Source organism: Notolepis coatsorum (assembly GCF_963971535.1).
Source record: "Notolepis coatsorum genome assembly, chromosome: 9".
Classification (NCBI taxonomy): Eukaryota; Metazoa; Chordata; class Actinopteri; order Aulopiformes; family Paralepididae; genus Notolepis; species Notolepis coatsorum.
The window spans coordinates 125,174,231-125,187,177 of NC_140173.1; positions in this window are offsets into that span (position 1 = coordinate 125,174,231).

Genomic DNA, 12,947 nt, shown 5'->3' on the forward strand with positions numbered 1-12,947 from the left:
CTCGTCAACGACAAGAAAGCTCTTCAAGTAGAGTTTGCGAAGCTCGTTGACACGACGGGAGACTATGTTGGAGCATTGGAGGAGGCCGACGGAACCGCACATGCTACCGTGATAGCCGACGCAATAGCAAAGAAAGACGCGAGCAAGCAGAGGAAAGCGGCACTGGAGAAGAGGATCTTCTCAGAGGTATGGTCCCGCTTCGTGCAGCCAAAGTTAGGCCCCCTTGAAGTGGAGTTCGAGGAGGCCTTGGAAGAGACAAAGAGACTCAGCACCCAATGGGCACCCAAAGACAAGAGAGCGTTGCAGGGGAACAAATTGGAGAGGAGACTCAACGCCTTCGAACAGATGGTGAGAGAGTGGAGATACCTTCTTCCAAGTCCCAACGTAGCTGAGTTGGAGAAGCGGTACAGGCACCTGGACGAGGAAAGAGCAGCACTAATGGACAGGTGGTCGACCCTCCTAGAGCCTGGGGGAAAGGGTGACATTGGAAGTGCTTATGAGGATGAAGAGGAGGAAAGGACACACAACATTGAAAGAGGCGGTGACGTGGCCAGCCCACTTGGTATTGCAAACGATGTTCTGCAACTTGCCGCCGAAGCTAAACCTTCCCCGTCCACTGACGACAAAAGTGCGGTCCTTCACATCCACTCGTCATCTCCTCAGCATGACAGCAGTCAAACAGAGGGCACTTACAAAGACTCTCCCTTACCTTTCGGGAGCCACGAGGAGGCCTCTAACGCCACCCACCTCCAGCTTGGAGAAGAGACCGCAAGGAGTGGGCCTCACAAGTATATCGGAGGGAGTTCACTCCCACGGGTGAGACAACCCGGCAGCGAACCCCATTTTAACCAGCGCGCCAACCTCACTATCATGCCTCAGTCACGAGGTGACCGCGCCACGCCACCAGGTGATGAGGGCGCAACGCAGGAACGTCTCGCTCACCACAGAGACCACCAGGGGGCCCGACCAAGGATCAAGCTCGCCGCCATCAATCTACCCAAATTCTGTGGGGACAGAAGGACCTATTGGCGCTGGCGGGATAACTGGGAGGACCTCCAGGCTTTAGCCGAACCATCAGGATTGCCTCTATGCAAGTTATACCACCTGCTGGACAGCGTAGAAGAGCCGCTGAGAAAGAAACTCGGGCTGGATCGCTGCAGAACGGCGGACGATGTTTTCAGGCTCCTGGACAACCGCTTTGGGGACAGGAGCACAACCGCAAGTCTGATCCTCAAAGGTCTGGAAGAAGTGCCTGCAGTACAGAGTAACCAGCCTAGGCCAATGATCGACCTGGTCCAGGCAGTGGAAACCGCACTGTACGACTTAAAGGACCTTGGGATGGAGGACGTGATCAAAAACCACCTAACTGTCGCCGCCATAGAGAGAAAACTGCCTATAGGCATGAGAGAGAAGTGGATCTCCTATGAGCGTGACCCCGCGAATGGCGTCACGCCCGGAAGTTATTTCGATAGACTCTTGTCATTTCTGAAAGGACAGGAAAGGATCCTCGAGAGGCTAGCACAGTTGGAGATCGGAGCCACCCATGCTGGCGATAGACCAACCCAGCGTGAGAGGCTGAGCGACAGGGGAGGTGACAGACGGTCATTTACCAGAACAACAGCGAGCGAAGTAAGAAGAGAGCCCCAGAGGGACTCGTGCACCATGTGTGCAGAGGAAGCACATGGAAAAAGACTTTACTTCTGCCCGGCCTTCAAGAAGGCTAAACTGCTTGAGAAACGAGCCCAGGTGAAGAAAGCTGGAGCATGCGCCAAATGCCTCGCTTATCACAGGGCCAACGGCCTATGCGAGAAGAGATTCCTCTGTAAGAAGGATGAGTGTGTGAAGGGGGGCGGCCCTGTCAACCATCATTTTCTCCTCTGCTCCAAGACACAGGGCAGGGGCGAAACAACCAATGAGCCCGGTGCTCGTAGAGGGCTCCGAGGCTTTTACGGCTGAGCAGGAGAAGGTTGTCACGGAGTTGAAGTTGTCGACTCTCCAAATGGAAGCATTCAAGAAAGCCTTCATGAACAAAATGACCTCCCAAGTGTGCGCCAGCAAGAGCCTGTTGGACAAAAGCGACATAAAAAAATACCCAGTCCTCATGATGCTCATGGATGTCACGACAAGGGGAGGAGACTGTGTTGGAGCGTTGATGGACCTCGCCTCCGACACCAACTATATTACTCACAGAGCCGCCAAGAGGCTCGGGCTGGCTGGCGAGCCTATCACACTGGTCGTGTACGGTGTTGGGAAGATGGCAGTCAGAGTCGATACCAAGAGGTATGTGGTGGCAATAAAAGTATGGACCCCGAAGGGGACCTTGAGGGCCCACGAAATGCTCTGCTACGGCCTTGAGGACATCGCCAAAGTAGACAGAGTGGTGGACTCAAAGAAATTAGAACTGTTTTTCCCATGTGTCAAGCCAGGAGAATTGACCCGGCCTGAAACCATTTATCTGCTCATCAGCACCCGAGAAGGTCGCTTGGCCCCACAAAGAATGGAGAGAGCCGGTGATCTGGTGCTATGGGACGGCCCACTGGGCAAAACTGTGAGCGGTGCGCATCCGGACCTCTTCGAAGAGGTAAAAATGATTACGCGTCATTCATTGACCCACTTCGCACGCTCCATGGGAACAACAGCTGTGAGAGAATGCAAACACCTCGCAGTGGACTTAACCAGGAGGAAAAGCATAAAAGAAGCAGTAACTGCCGCAAGCAACAAGGAAGTCTTTGACTGGCTGAAATGGGACAGCATAGGAGCAGCCTGTGACCCCGTCTGTGGGGGGTGTCGCTGCGGTAACTGTCCTCCTGGAGGAAAGGAGATGACACTGGCTGACGAGAGGGAGCTAGAGACCATCAAGGCTCAAGTTCAAGTTTCTTTAATAGTTGTCATACAGAAGTACAGAATACTTTTATACAAAATGCTTCTTTCTGTTACACTCCAGAGACTGTGCTAGACAAAAGATAAGTATGAAATAAAATATAGCATGTAAAAATAGAAGTAAATAGAAGTCACGTACGTAGACACAGTGTTCAGTATATACTGGCTGGCTTGACCTTCAGGGAGAAAGACTCGCACTGTGGAGACTCCCACTGGGATGCAAAGTACCCCTGGAAGGAACAACCAGCATGGAAGGTTGCCTATACCAGGCAAATCCACGAAATGGTGGAGAGAGGAGCTGCAGTGAAACTAACTAGGTCCGTGATGGACCAATGGAAAGGAGCAGTATGGTACGTGAGTCACTTGACCGCACCGAACCCACACTCTGTCATCACTCCAGTACGCATCGTCTGGGACAGCAGCCAAGAGTACAGAGGAGTAAGCATGAACAACATCTTACTGAAAGGTCCTGATGTGCTGAACCCAATTCGAGCGGTACTCCTCAAATTCCGGGAAGGAGAACATGCAGCCATCGGTGACATCAAAAAGATGTACAACTCAGTGTGGCTGGAAGAGGAGGAGGTTCATGTACACCGCTTTCTGTGGAGAGACTCACCACAAGACAAGATAGAAGATTACGCCGTCGTCAGGGTGAATATGGGAGACAAGCCGGCTGGATGTATTGCCCAAGTTGCTATGCGAGAGACCGCATACCGTCCTCGGTTCTCCCATCTAACCGATGAAAGAACTGTCATCGTGGACAACAGCTACGTGGACGATCTCCTCGTGTCGCACAATGACTCACACAGACTGGAAGAGATCCTGAAGGGGGTCGAAGTCATCTAGTTCTACCGAACCAACTCAAGGAAGAGGATAACAAGGCTTTGGGAGTCGGTTACCTTGTCCATGAAGACAAGCTCTTCGTAATGGCATCCATCAACTTTTCCCGGAGGAGGCAGAAGATGAGGATGGAAGCAGATCTAGCCGAAGAAGATATCATAGAGAGGACGCTTAACCCTCTGACGCGCCGAGTCCTACTCAGCCAAGTCACAGGACTGTATGACCCGATTGGTCTCGCAACTCCACTCAAGCAGAAGGGAGTGATCCTAGTGAGAAGGGCATTCCAGGAGGCTGGAAAGATGACCAAGGACACTTGGGACCAGCCACTATCAGAGGAGCTCTGAGAGAAAGCGGTGGAGCTATTCAAATTATACGCTCGCCTGAGCCACGTCACATTCCCGAGAAGTATCACGCCCGCCGGCTGGTTGGGCAAGCCATGGGGGATCACGTTCTCAGACAGGAGCTGTGATTCCTATGGCGCGGTACTATATCTGCGGTGGGAGACGTCCGGGGGAGCAGTCACCCGGCTAGTGGAGTCAAAAGCGAAATTGGCCCCTCTTGACCTTAGAGGTGACCCAGTGAAGGCGGAAATCTGTGGGGCGGTGTTCGCATCCCGCCTAAAAAAGTACGTACTTAAACATGGAGGAATCAAAGTGGAGATGGTTCCACTTCGTCGACAGTCAGACGGTGCTAGGTGCCATCCAAAGAGAAAGCTATGGATTCCAAACGTTCTTCGTGAATCGGGTCGGAGAGATCCAGAAGGCTGGTCCCGTAGCTGACTGGTGGTGGATACCAGGAGAACTCAACATTGCTGACCTGGTCACAAGAGGCCGCTGCTCCCCAGAGCTACTCGGAGAGGACTCTGCTTGGCAACGCGGCCCTGATTTCCTCGCCTACCCCGAAGAGGAATGGCCAAAGAAATCAGCCTCAGAGGTAGCTACCGCTGCGAGAGACGCAGTGGGTAGGCTTCAAAGAAAAGCCTTCACAGTTGCTGTCACAAGAGCACAAGCAAAGACAATGCCTTCCCCTGCCAGCTCAGGGTAAGAAAAGACAACAGCCATGAAAGAAGAACCAGATGTCACTGTCTCGCCAAACAGAACCTCCGACAAACTTTGGGGCGGGGCTCTCATAGGCCAGATAAACCCGAAAAGATACAGTTCTCTTAAGACACTCTGCTGCGTCATCGGCTTCACCAGAAGGGCACTAAAGTTCTGGGCGACAGTAAAAACCCGGAAGGCCCAGACGACAAAAGCACATTTGCCAACCCGCACATTGGTAAAGTGGGAGGCATTAACAGTAAACGAACTTCGAAGTGCATTCAAGGAACTATGCCTGGCCGCACAGGAAGGCGCGGAGTTCCCCGTGACCACACTGGACAGACTCGTGGTCCACAAAGAGGAGGACTCCAAACTCTTACTGTGCCACGGCAGAGTTCAAGCCATGGCCAAGGAATGGCCTGGGGTGCCCTTACTTCCCTACAGGGAATGGGTCAGCATCCTCCTGGCAGAGGAAGCCCACAGGGCAAACCATGAGGGCATTGCAGGAACCCTCTTGCGCATGAGAGACAAGGCCTGGATTGTGCAAGGGCCAAGAGTAGCCCGAAGTACGATTGATTCGTGTATACACCCCCGAAAGAACAAGGTGAAAATGTGCCGTCAAATCATGAGCAAACTCCCCCCGGAGCACACAGAGCCGGCCGCACCATTCGAGTATACAACATTAGACCTATTTGGTCCCTACACGATCAAAGACTCAGTGAAAAAGAGGACAAGCAAGAAAGCCTGGGGCGTAGTTTTCTGCTGCATGGCGTCCAGAGCGATACATGCCGACATAGTGGAAGACCTCTCGACCGAAGGTTTCCTGAAGACGTTCCAACACTTCACCGCATTGAGAGGCCATCCCAGGAAGCTCTGGTCCGATAAGGGGACTAATTTCGTGGGAGCAAAGCCAGCGCTGGAAGAACTTTACAAGTTCCTAGCGAATATCGACAATAACAAGGTACAGAAGAAAGCTGCAGAGTCTGGAACAGATTGGACTTGGGTGTTCCACCCCGCTGACTCTCCTCATAGGAATGGCGCGGCTGAAGCAGCTGTGCGAGTATTGAAAAGAGCACTGAGCAGCTTAGGCGAAGAAGGGAGCCTTACGGCCCTGGAGTTCCAAACCCTCCTATACCTAGCTGCCAATCTATCAAATGAGAGGCCTATTGGCGCCAATGCCCAGCTTCGGGATGGCACCATTGAGGTCATCACTCCCAACACTCTCCTACTGGGACGTGCAAGGCCCCGTGGAGACCCCAGAGGTTTTGAGTCCGCTAGCTACCCCTTCGTCTGTCTGAGAGCAATCCAGATTGAAGTGGACAGGTTCTGGAAACGATGGAGCCAGCTGGCGGGACCAGAACTCTTTGTCCGGAAGAAGTGGCACATTCCCGCTAGGAATGTCGCAGAAGGAGACCTGGTCTGGCTTGCGGACCAGAACGCACTCAGAGGCCAGTTTCGACTGGGCCGAGTGATAAAGACTCACCCTGACCCGAAGGGTGTCATCAGGAACGTGGAAGTAAGGACTTGCCATAGCCTTCCCGTTACCGCCGGTCATCCCAAGCGTGACCATCACGTCGGGGTGTGCCCCACCACCGTCCTCCACAGGGACGTCAGGAGGTTGGTGGTACTTCTACCATTCGAGGCAATGACCGAAAGAAGGACGTCGAAAGTCGCCTGTTTCTGGCACAAAGAAGGACGCAGAAGGTCGCCTTTTTCTGGCACAAAGAAGGACGTCGAAAGTCGCCTGTTTCTGGCACAAAGAAGGACGTCGAAAGTCGCCTGTTTCTGGCACAAAGAAGGACGTCGAAAGTCGCCTGTTTTTGGCATGATTGAGGACGCGTGTTGCTTAATGACAGCGGAAGAGTGCAAGGGCGCTTCCGCATTCTTCGCCGCGCATGCGCATGAGGTCCTCGCTTAGTTCAGATGCCCCATTCAACACGGTGAATCCCAAACTCGAAACTCTGTTAAGCTCCAGAGAGAGAGGCTGAAAACCGCCAGTTCTTGCCCGACGGATGGGAGCCGAATCGGGATCCGAGTTTTCTGATGAATAGCCCCAAAACATGGAGGTCGCGATTCGCGAACGGCGACGGCTTCGCTGACCAGAGCTCTCTCAGATTCAAAATTGCAGCCTGGAACATACATGTTTCGGAACCAATGTGTAACTAGACAGTTACAATATAACATTTATATTAATTAACCCAGTTAATGCCTTAAGAGAAAGAGTCTGGTGGTCAATTACTACGGAAATGTTGTGTCTTACTAATAATAACTAATTCCGCGGTCAATATAAGTCTCTGTGATACTTTCTGAATATGATTTGGGAATGGGCAGGGTTATATTAGAAGAAAGACAGTGTAAACAATGTAATTAACTCTGAATATAATAATGACGAAAAATAAACAGGATACACAACACAACAAGGTGCACTTATGAAATGCGCGAGGCAGTCACTGTCTTTCTTCTAATATAACCCTGCCCAATCACCGTGTTGAATGGGGCGTCTGAACTAAGCGAGGACCTCATGCACATGCGCGGCGAAGAATGCGGAAGCGCCCTTGCACTCTTCCGCTGTCATTAAGCAACACGCATTGAGGACGTCAAGAATCGCCCGATGCCGACGTAACCTGCGTAGTTTTCGCGGGTGCCGTTGAGCTACCACCGTAAATGGGGCATAGTTTAGTTCTTTGTTCCCCTGTAAAATAATAATAATAATATAGACCGGTGAACACTTTGTATAGTTTGGGTAGTTTTATGAGCCTGACGGTCAGAAAACTAAGTGGAGAATTATCCGACGTTTTTCCCAATATGTTCATTATTATTATTATCATAAGTAGACTCTGCTGGACATTACCAAATGCCATATCGACCTCTATACTGACATTATCCACTAACGTCTGAACGTACGCTGCTGGCTAACTGCTAACAAGTACTATTATCTACAGACTTAAGCTGCTACTAACTACCAGCTACCAGCTAACTGCTTGCTTAATTGACCACCTGGTGATGATGGCAATTCAGTTATCCAAATAACGGAATGTTTGGACGTGGAGTCCCAATAAATGAACATTCTTGCAAAGTCCGAATTGTTTCTTTTGGTTCAATTTATAAGTCGTTCGCCTACACCCTTCCAATGGGGACATTTAGTTGACTCATTGACTGAGACCGCTAGATAATTGGACAACTATGGTTACACCTGTGGTTAACCAAGATCTCAGCAATACTGGTGATTACATTTGCATTTCTTTTATGAAATCTATTTGTATTTCTTTGAGAAAATACATGTCAGTGAGGGGGAGTGAGATGAGTTTGTTTGTATGTGGAGCGAGGGGGAGAGATGAGTCTGTATGTAGAGGGAGAGAGACAAGTCTGTTTTTATGTAGAGAGGGATGAGTCTATGTATGTAGAGAGGGGGAGAGAGATGAATATGTTTGTATGTAGAGAGGGGGAGAGATGAGTCTGTTTGTATGTAGTAGAGAGGAGGAGAGAGATGAGTCTGTATGTAGAGAGGGAGAGATAGATTAATATGTTTGTATGTAGAGACAGGGAGAGAGATTAATCTGTTTGTATGTAGAGACAGGGAGAGAGATTAATCTGTTTGTATGTAGAGAGGGGGCGGGGAGAGATGAATATGTTTGTATGTAGAGAGGGTGATATAGATGCATCTGTTTGTATGTAGAGAGGCGGAGATGAATCTGTATGTAGAGAGGGGGAGAGAGATGAATCTGATTGTATATAGAGAGGGGGAGAGATTAATATGTTTGTATGTAGAGAGGGGGAAAGCAATTCATCTGTATGTAGAGAGAGGGAGAGAGATTAATATGTGTGTATGTAGAGAGGGAGAGAGATAATAATAATTGAATGCTTTGTATTTAAGGAGGAGGACCTTAAAATAAATTATAAAATTACTGGAAGCCAGTGCAGAGTAGCTAACACTGGACTGATGTAGTATCTCCTCTTGGTTCTACTGTAGTTAATAGAGTTTTTAATGAGTTGGAGTCTTTCTGTAGTATTTTTTGGAAGGTAAGGATTACATTACATTAGTCAAGTTGGCTTGCAATAAAGGCATGGATTAGTATTTCAGCGTCCTTTCGATTTATAAATGGCATAGCTATGTTTCTAAGGTGGAAGAATTCGATTTTTGTCACCTTGTTGATGTGTGTTGACCTTGTTGATGTGTGACGCTTAGGTCTGAATCTATATGATAACACCAAGACTTGTAACTTTTGGTTTAACACAAGGAGTAAGTTGCCCCATATTGCTCAGCTGCATTTCTGTTTTGGTTACAGGGCAGACTAGTAGGATTTCTGTTTTGTCCTCATTTAATTTTAGGAAGTTGTTGGTCATCCATTTGTTTATTGCTAAGAGACAGTGAGACATGGAGGTAATAGCTGTAAGATCATTTGGGTCAGCATAGATGTAAAATTTTGTGTCATCTGCGTACTGGAAACATACATTGTGTTTTCAAATTATGTCCCTTTTGGAATTCCAAAGTAGTCATGAAGCATGATCTCCAAGCCTGATTTTCTTCCTTTGATTATTATGTTCTGAACCAGTTTAATACATAGTCAGAAAGACCAACTAACATTTCTAGTAGTGCATGGTTGTACAACCTCATTGTCATTATGTTCTCACTCATTAAAAGCATACAGTAGGCTAGTCTGACCTCGGAGGCTTGGTGCCAAGTCATAAGCAATGGCTGCATGAAGTCACGAGTGGGTGACGGATAAAAAAAAAAAATGTCAGAGCCTGTACACCAGGGATCGGCAATAGGCGGCCCGCGGGCCAACATTGGCCCGCCAGCAATAATTTCTGGCCCGTCAGATTATTTTGAGAATATGATATTTATTTGACGCGCTGGAAATATTCACTGGTTCAATTTATACGCCAGGGTGTCTTTTATTGTGAAGCTGTATCTATCTACCGGCAGTCATCAAAAGCATGTCTGTCACTATAGCCAATTGAAATGCTAGAAATGGTCAGGTGGACTGGGAGAACCAATGGAATAGTCCCACCGGGCCCCGTGTCTATTTCCCTAACGCACTTTCACTTCCGCGTTCGAGATGCGACTCGCGAGCGAGTTGAAGAAAACAAAACAAACATCTTTGGATAGCAACGGGGAAATATAACGCTTCTTTTAATAAACAGGAGCCATACTTAAAATACGGGTTTATCGCAACAGGTCGGTGATTCTTGCGTGCCGAGCCGACGTCCTCTCTGCATAATATGTGGCGACAACAACAACAACAACAACAACAACAACAACGAGGCAAGTTGGCAGATAAAGTAGCTGCATTCAACGCCAATCTGGAATTGGAGGGCGACGAGTGGATATGACATGTTTCAAACATTAGCAGGGATTTTGGAGGACTTAACAACAAACAAGGAGGTATGGTGAGTCGTGCTTTCATGCATTCTGATCTGTTCATCACCCGCCGGCGCCGCGGTGATCTGCAACAGCTGAGAGCTGTTCATGAATGAATGGATGAGTGAGAACTTTGTTTGGCGGATTGCAGAGTGGGTGCAGTGCGGCGCAGTGCACACGGTTGTTGGGGGGATGCAGACCAGAGAAAAACGTTTGTCTTTTTTCAATATCAGTATATTAAATTAGCCATTGTTTTTGATCCTGGCCCGCCAAGCAACGGCTTGGGGAAAATCTGGCCCGCGGCCAAACCTAATTGCCGACCCCTGCTGTACATCATGGGGGGAAAAGACAGCTGTCTATACCCATTAGGAATGAAGTTCAATCTCCTGTCTTCGCGATTTGAGTATCAGTAGAACCTTTAAACAAGGAGGATGTTGTAAGAAGTAGTGCTTAAGTGATTACAAAAGTGATGATTTGCAATGGTACACTGTGCACAGTAAACACGAACGCAGTACAGATTACACCCATTAAGGTATCTGGTTACTCAACAGACGAGAGACAGAAGAGAGAGAGAGAGCACGCGGAAGGCTGTGAGAGACACAGAGAGAAGAGGTAAGCTATTGTAAATATCACCATCACACAGATTGCATCATATAATGCACTCTGGTGCTGAGAGACTGCAAGGACATAATCGACATTGGGTGTTGGCCAAAACCATTGTTTACTTGGATTGATTACCTTTCTGTTGAGCTGTTAAGCCTGGTATATGCGATATAGCAGGAGATATCCCAGAAGAACGAACTGGCAGGATGGCCAAAATATGGGACCTCAAATATTGAGTGGGTGTTTGTTTTGCCGCAGGTATTCTCACCAGAATTTGTGGAACTGAAATACTACCTGTGTACTAATCATGTCAATTATGTGAGTCTTTCCCGCAGAAAATGTGTAATAAATGACTGTGTGACAGCGTGTCTTTTTCAGCAACATAATATCTTGATTCTGAATAGTGGTGGCAGGGTGTGTTAGCTGTCATGTGTCAGGTGACATTCAGTCAAAAACTGGTTCAAGCCAACCGGTCTACAAAAATTGCAAGCTGTTCGAATGATCATATCATTGGACAATAGTGTTGGGGTATTATGGATTAACCCTGACTGCTGCTGCCACCCCCACCACCGGTTACCCCACAACCTTTTCCTCTAGCGCCGCCATCAGGCCAAAATATTAGAATCATTGTATTAGTAGCTTTTAGGCCTGTCCCCGACTAAGAATTTGTATAGTCAACTTTGATTACCCCCCCCCCCCCCCGAATGCAAAAGAAATAAGAGAATATAAATATTATTATTATTATAATTTTTTTTATCATTCTATTTGGGCTGTGGGGGGTGCTTAACACTTTGATCGCCGGGGTTAAATTCATAATTTACCATCCCTCGCCAGCCCTATTAAACATCTTTGCAGGGCTATAACTTTTTAAATTTTATTGCTAAATTGACATTACTATGGCCCATTCAACGTCTTATATCTATTGTTCAGGGTGTAGCAACGTTATACTTTTTCATTCACATATTCATACTAAAATACGGTCTAAAGTATAAGTATGTTTTTATCGTTTTCTGCAGCTTTCTCCAGAACTTGATTTATAGCCCTAAATGCATTATATTGATGATTAAATACAGTTTGGTAGGAATCTGTGCGAGATAAAAAATTTCAAATGGACGTACTTCTAGAAGTTACTACGTATGATCTGATGATGACCGGGTGGGGGGGGGTCGTTTATAATTCCGTGGGCAACGTTATATCATTCATCTAGTGTGGGTGATATGATCATTAGAGCAGTTAGTATAGAAGACATTACAAAATAACGCTGAAACTCACCGTAGCTTCCTCTCGCCGTTGGGAGATGAGCGTGGAGCAGAATTTTTTCTATTATGGGATGTCGAAATATCCGATCCATTTCCAGGTTGTATAATAGTATATACGTCCAAATCATGTTGTTTATCGAGTTATTGGTAACGGATCACTATCCGTCGTGATCAGCTCGAGTCCTGGGAATATTACCGAGTGATCGGACCAAATTGAAATGAGCACCAGCTTCCACTTCCTGTTTCTTCCCTGGGCGATCCGCCGATCGGCCACCAGATGGCGCTCTTGAACCGTTAGAGAGTTGATAGGGGCTCACCAGTACATCTCATGTCTCCGGGGGAGAAATATGATTTCGATCACAGATTTTTGAAATATTGATATCAAAGACGCTGTCCAGCGTCTTCGGCAGAATGAGCATGGCGGGGAATGACGTGTTCCAGCGTCAACGGCGATTAAAGTGTTAATGTCTGAAGGAGTCGACTGAAGGCTTCTTGTCCTCTGCGAAAGCATGCAATTGGTCCACTGATGGATACATCTTGATATTTGTCTACTCTAGTGTGTTCATTAGCCGGGTGAAATCCTCTTTCTGTGCCTCCGTGCCCTTTTTTAGCTGGTATGCACGCCATTATCGTTAGCCACGCTTCTAGACCTCTTTGCTTTTGGAAAGAATGATAAAAGATTTTCTTTTAAATAAATATTTATAATTATTGAATTTTTTTTCATTTATAATGATTTTTGAATATTTCAGCTAATGAAGTTAAATGTTTATTATCATCAACTATCTAGTTAGTTTTTATAGTGTAACATTTGGCTACTAAAAATAATTGAACGTATAGAGAGAGAGAGAGAGACCCCCCTTTCCTTTCCTATTGGAACTCGAAACTGAAACTGATGTCGCAGAGTGTGAGCGTTTCCAGGGTTAGCTTAGCTTACAGTAGCTTAGCTTACCTTAGTTTAGTTAGCTT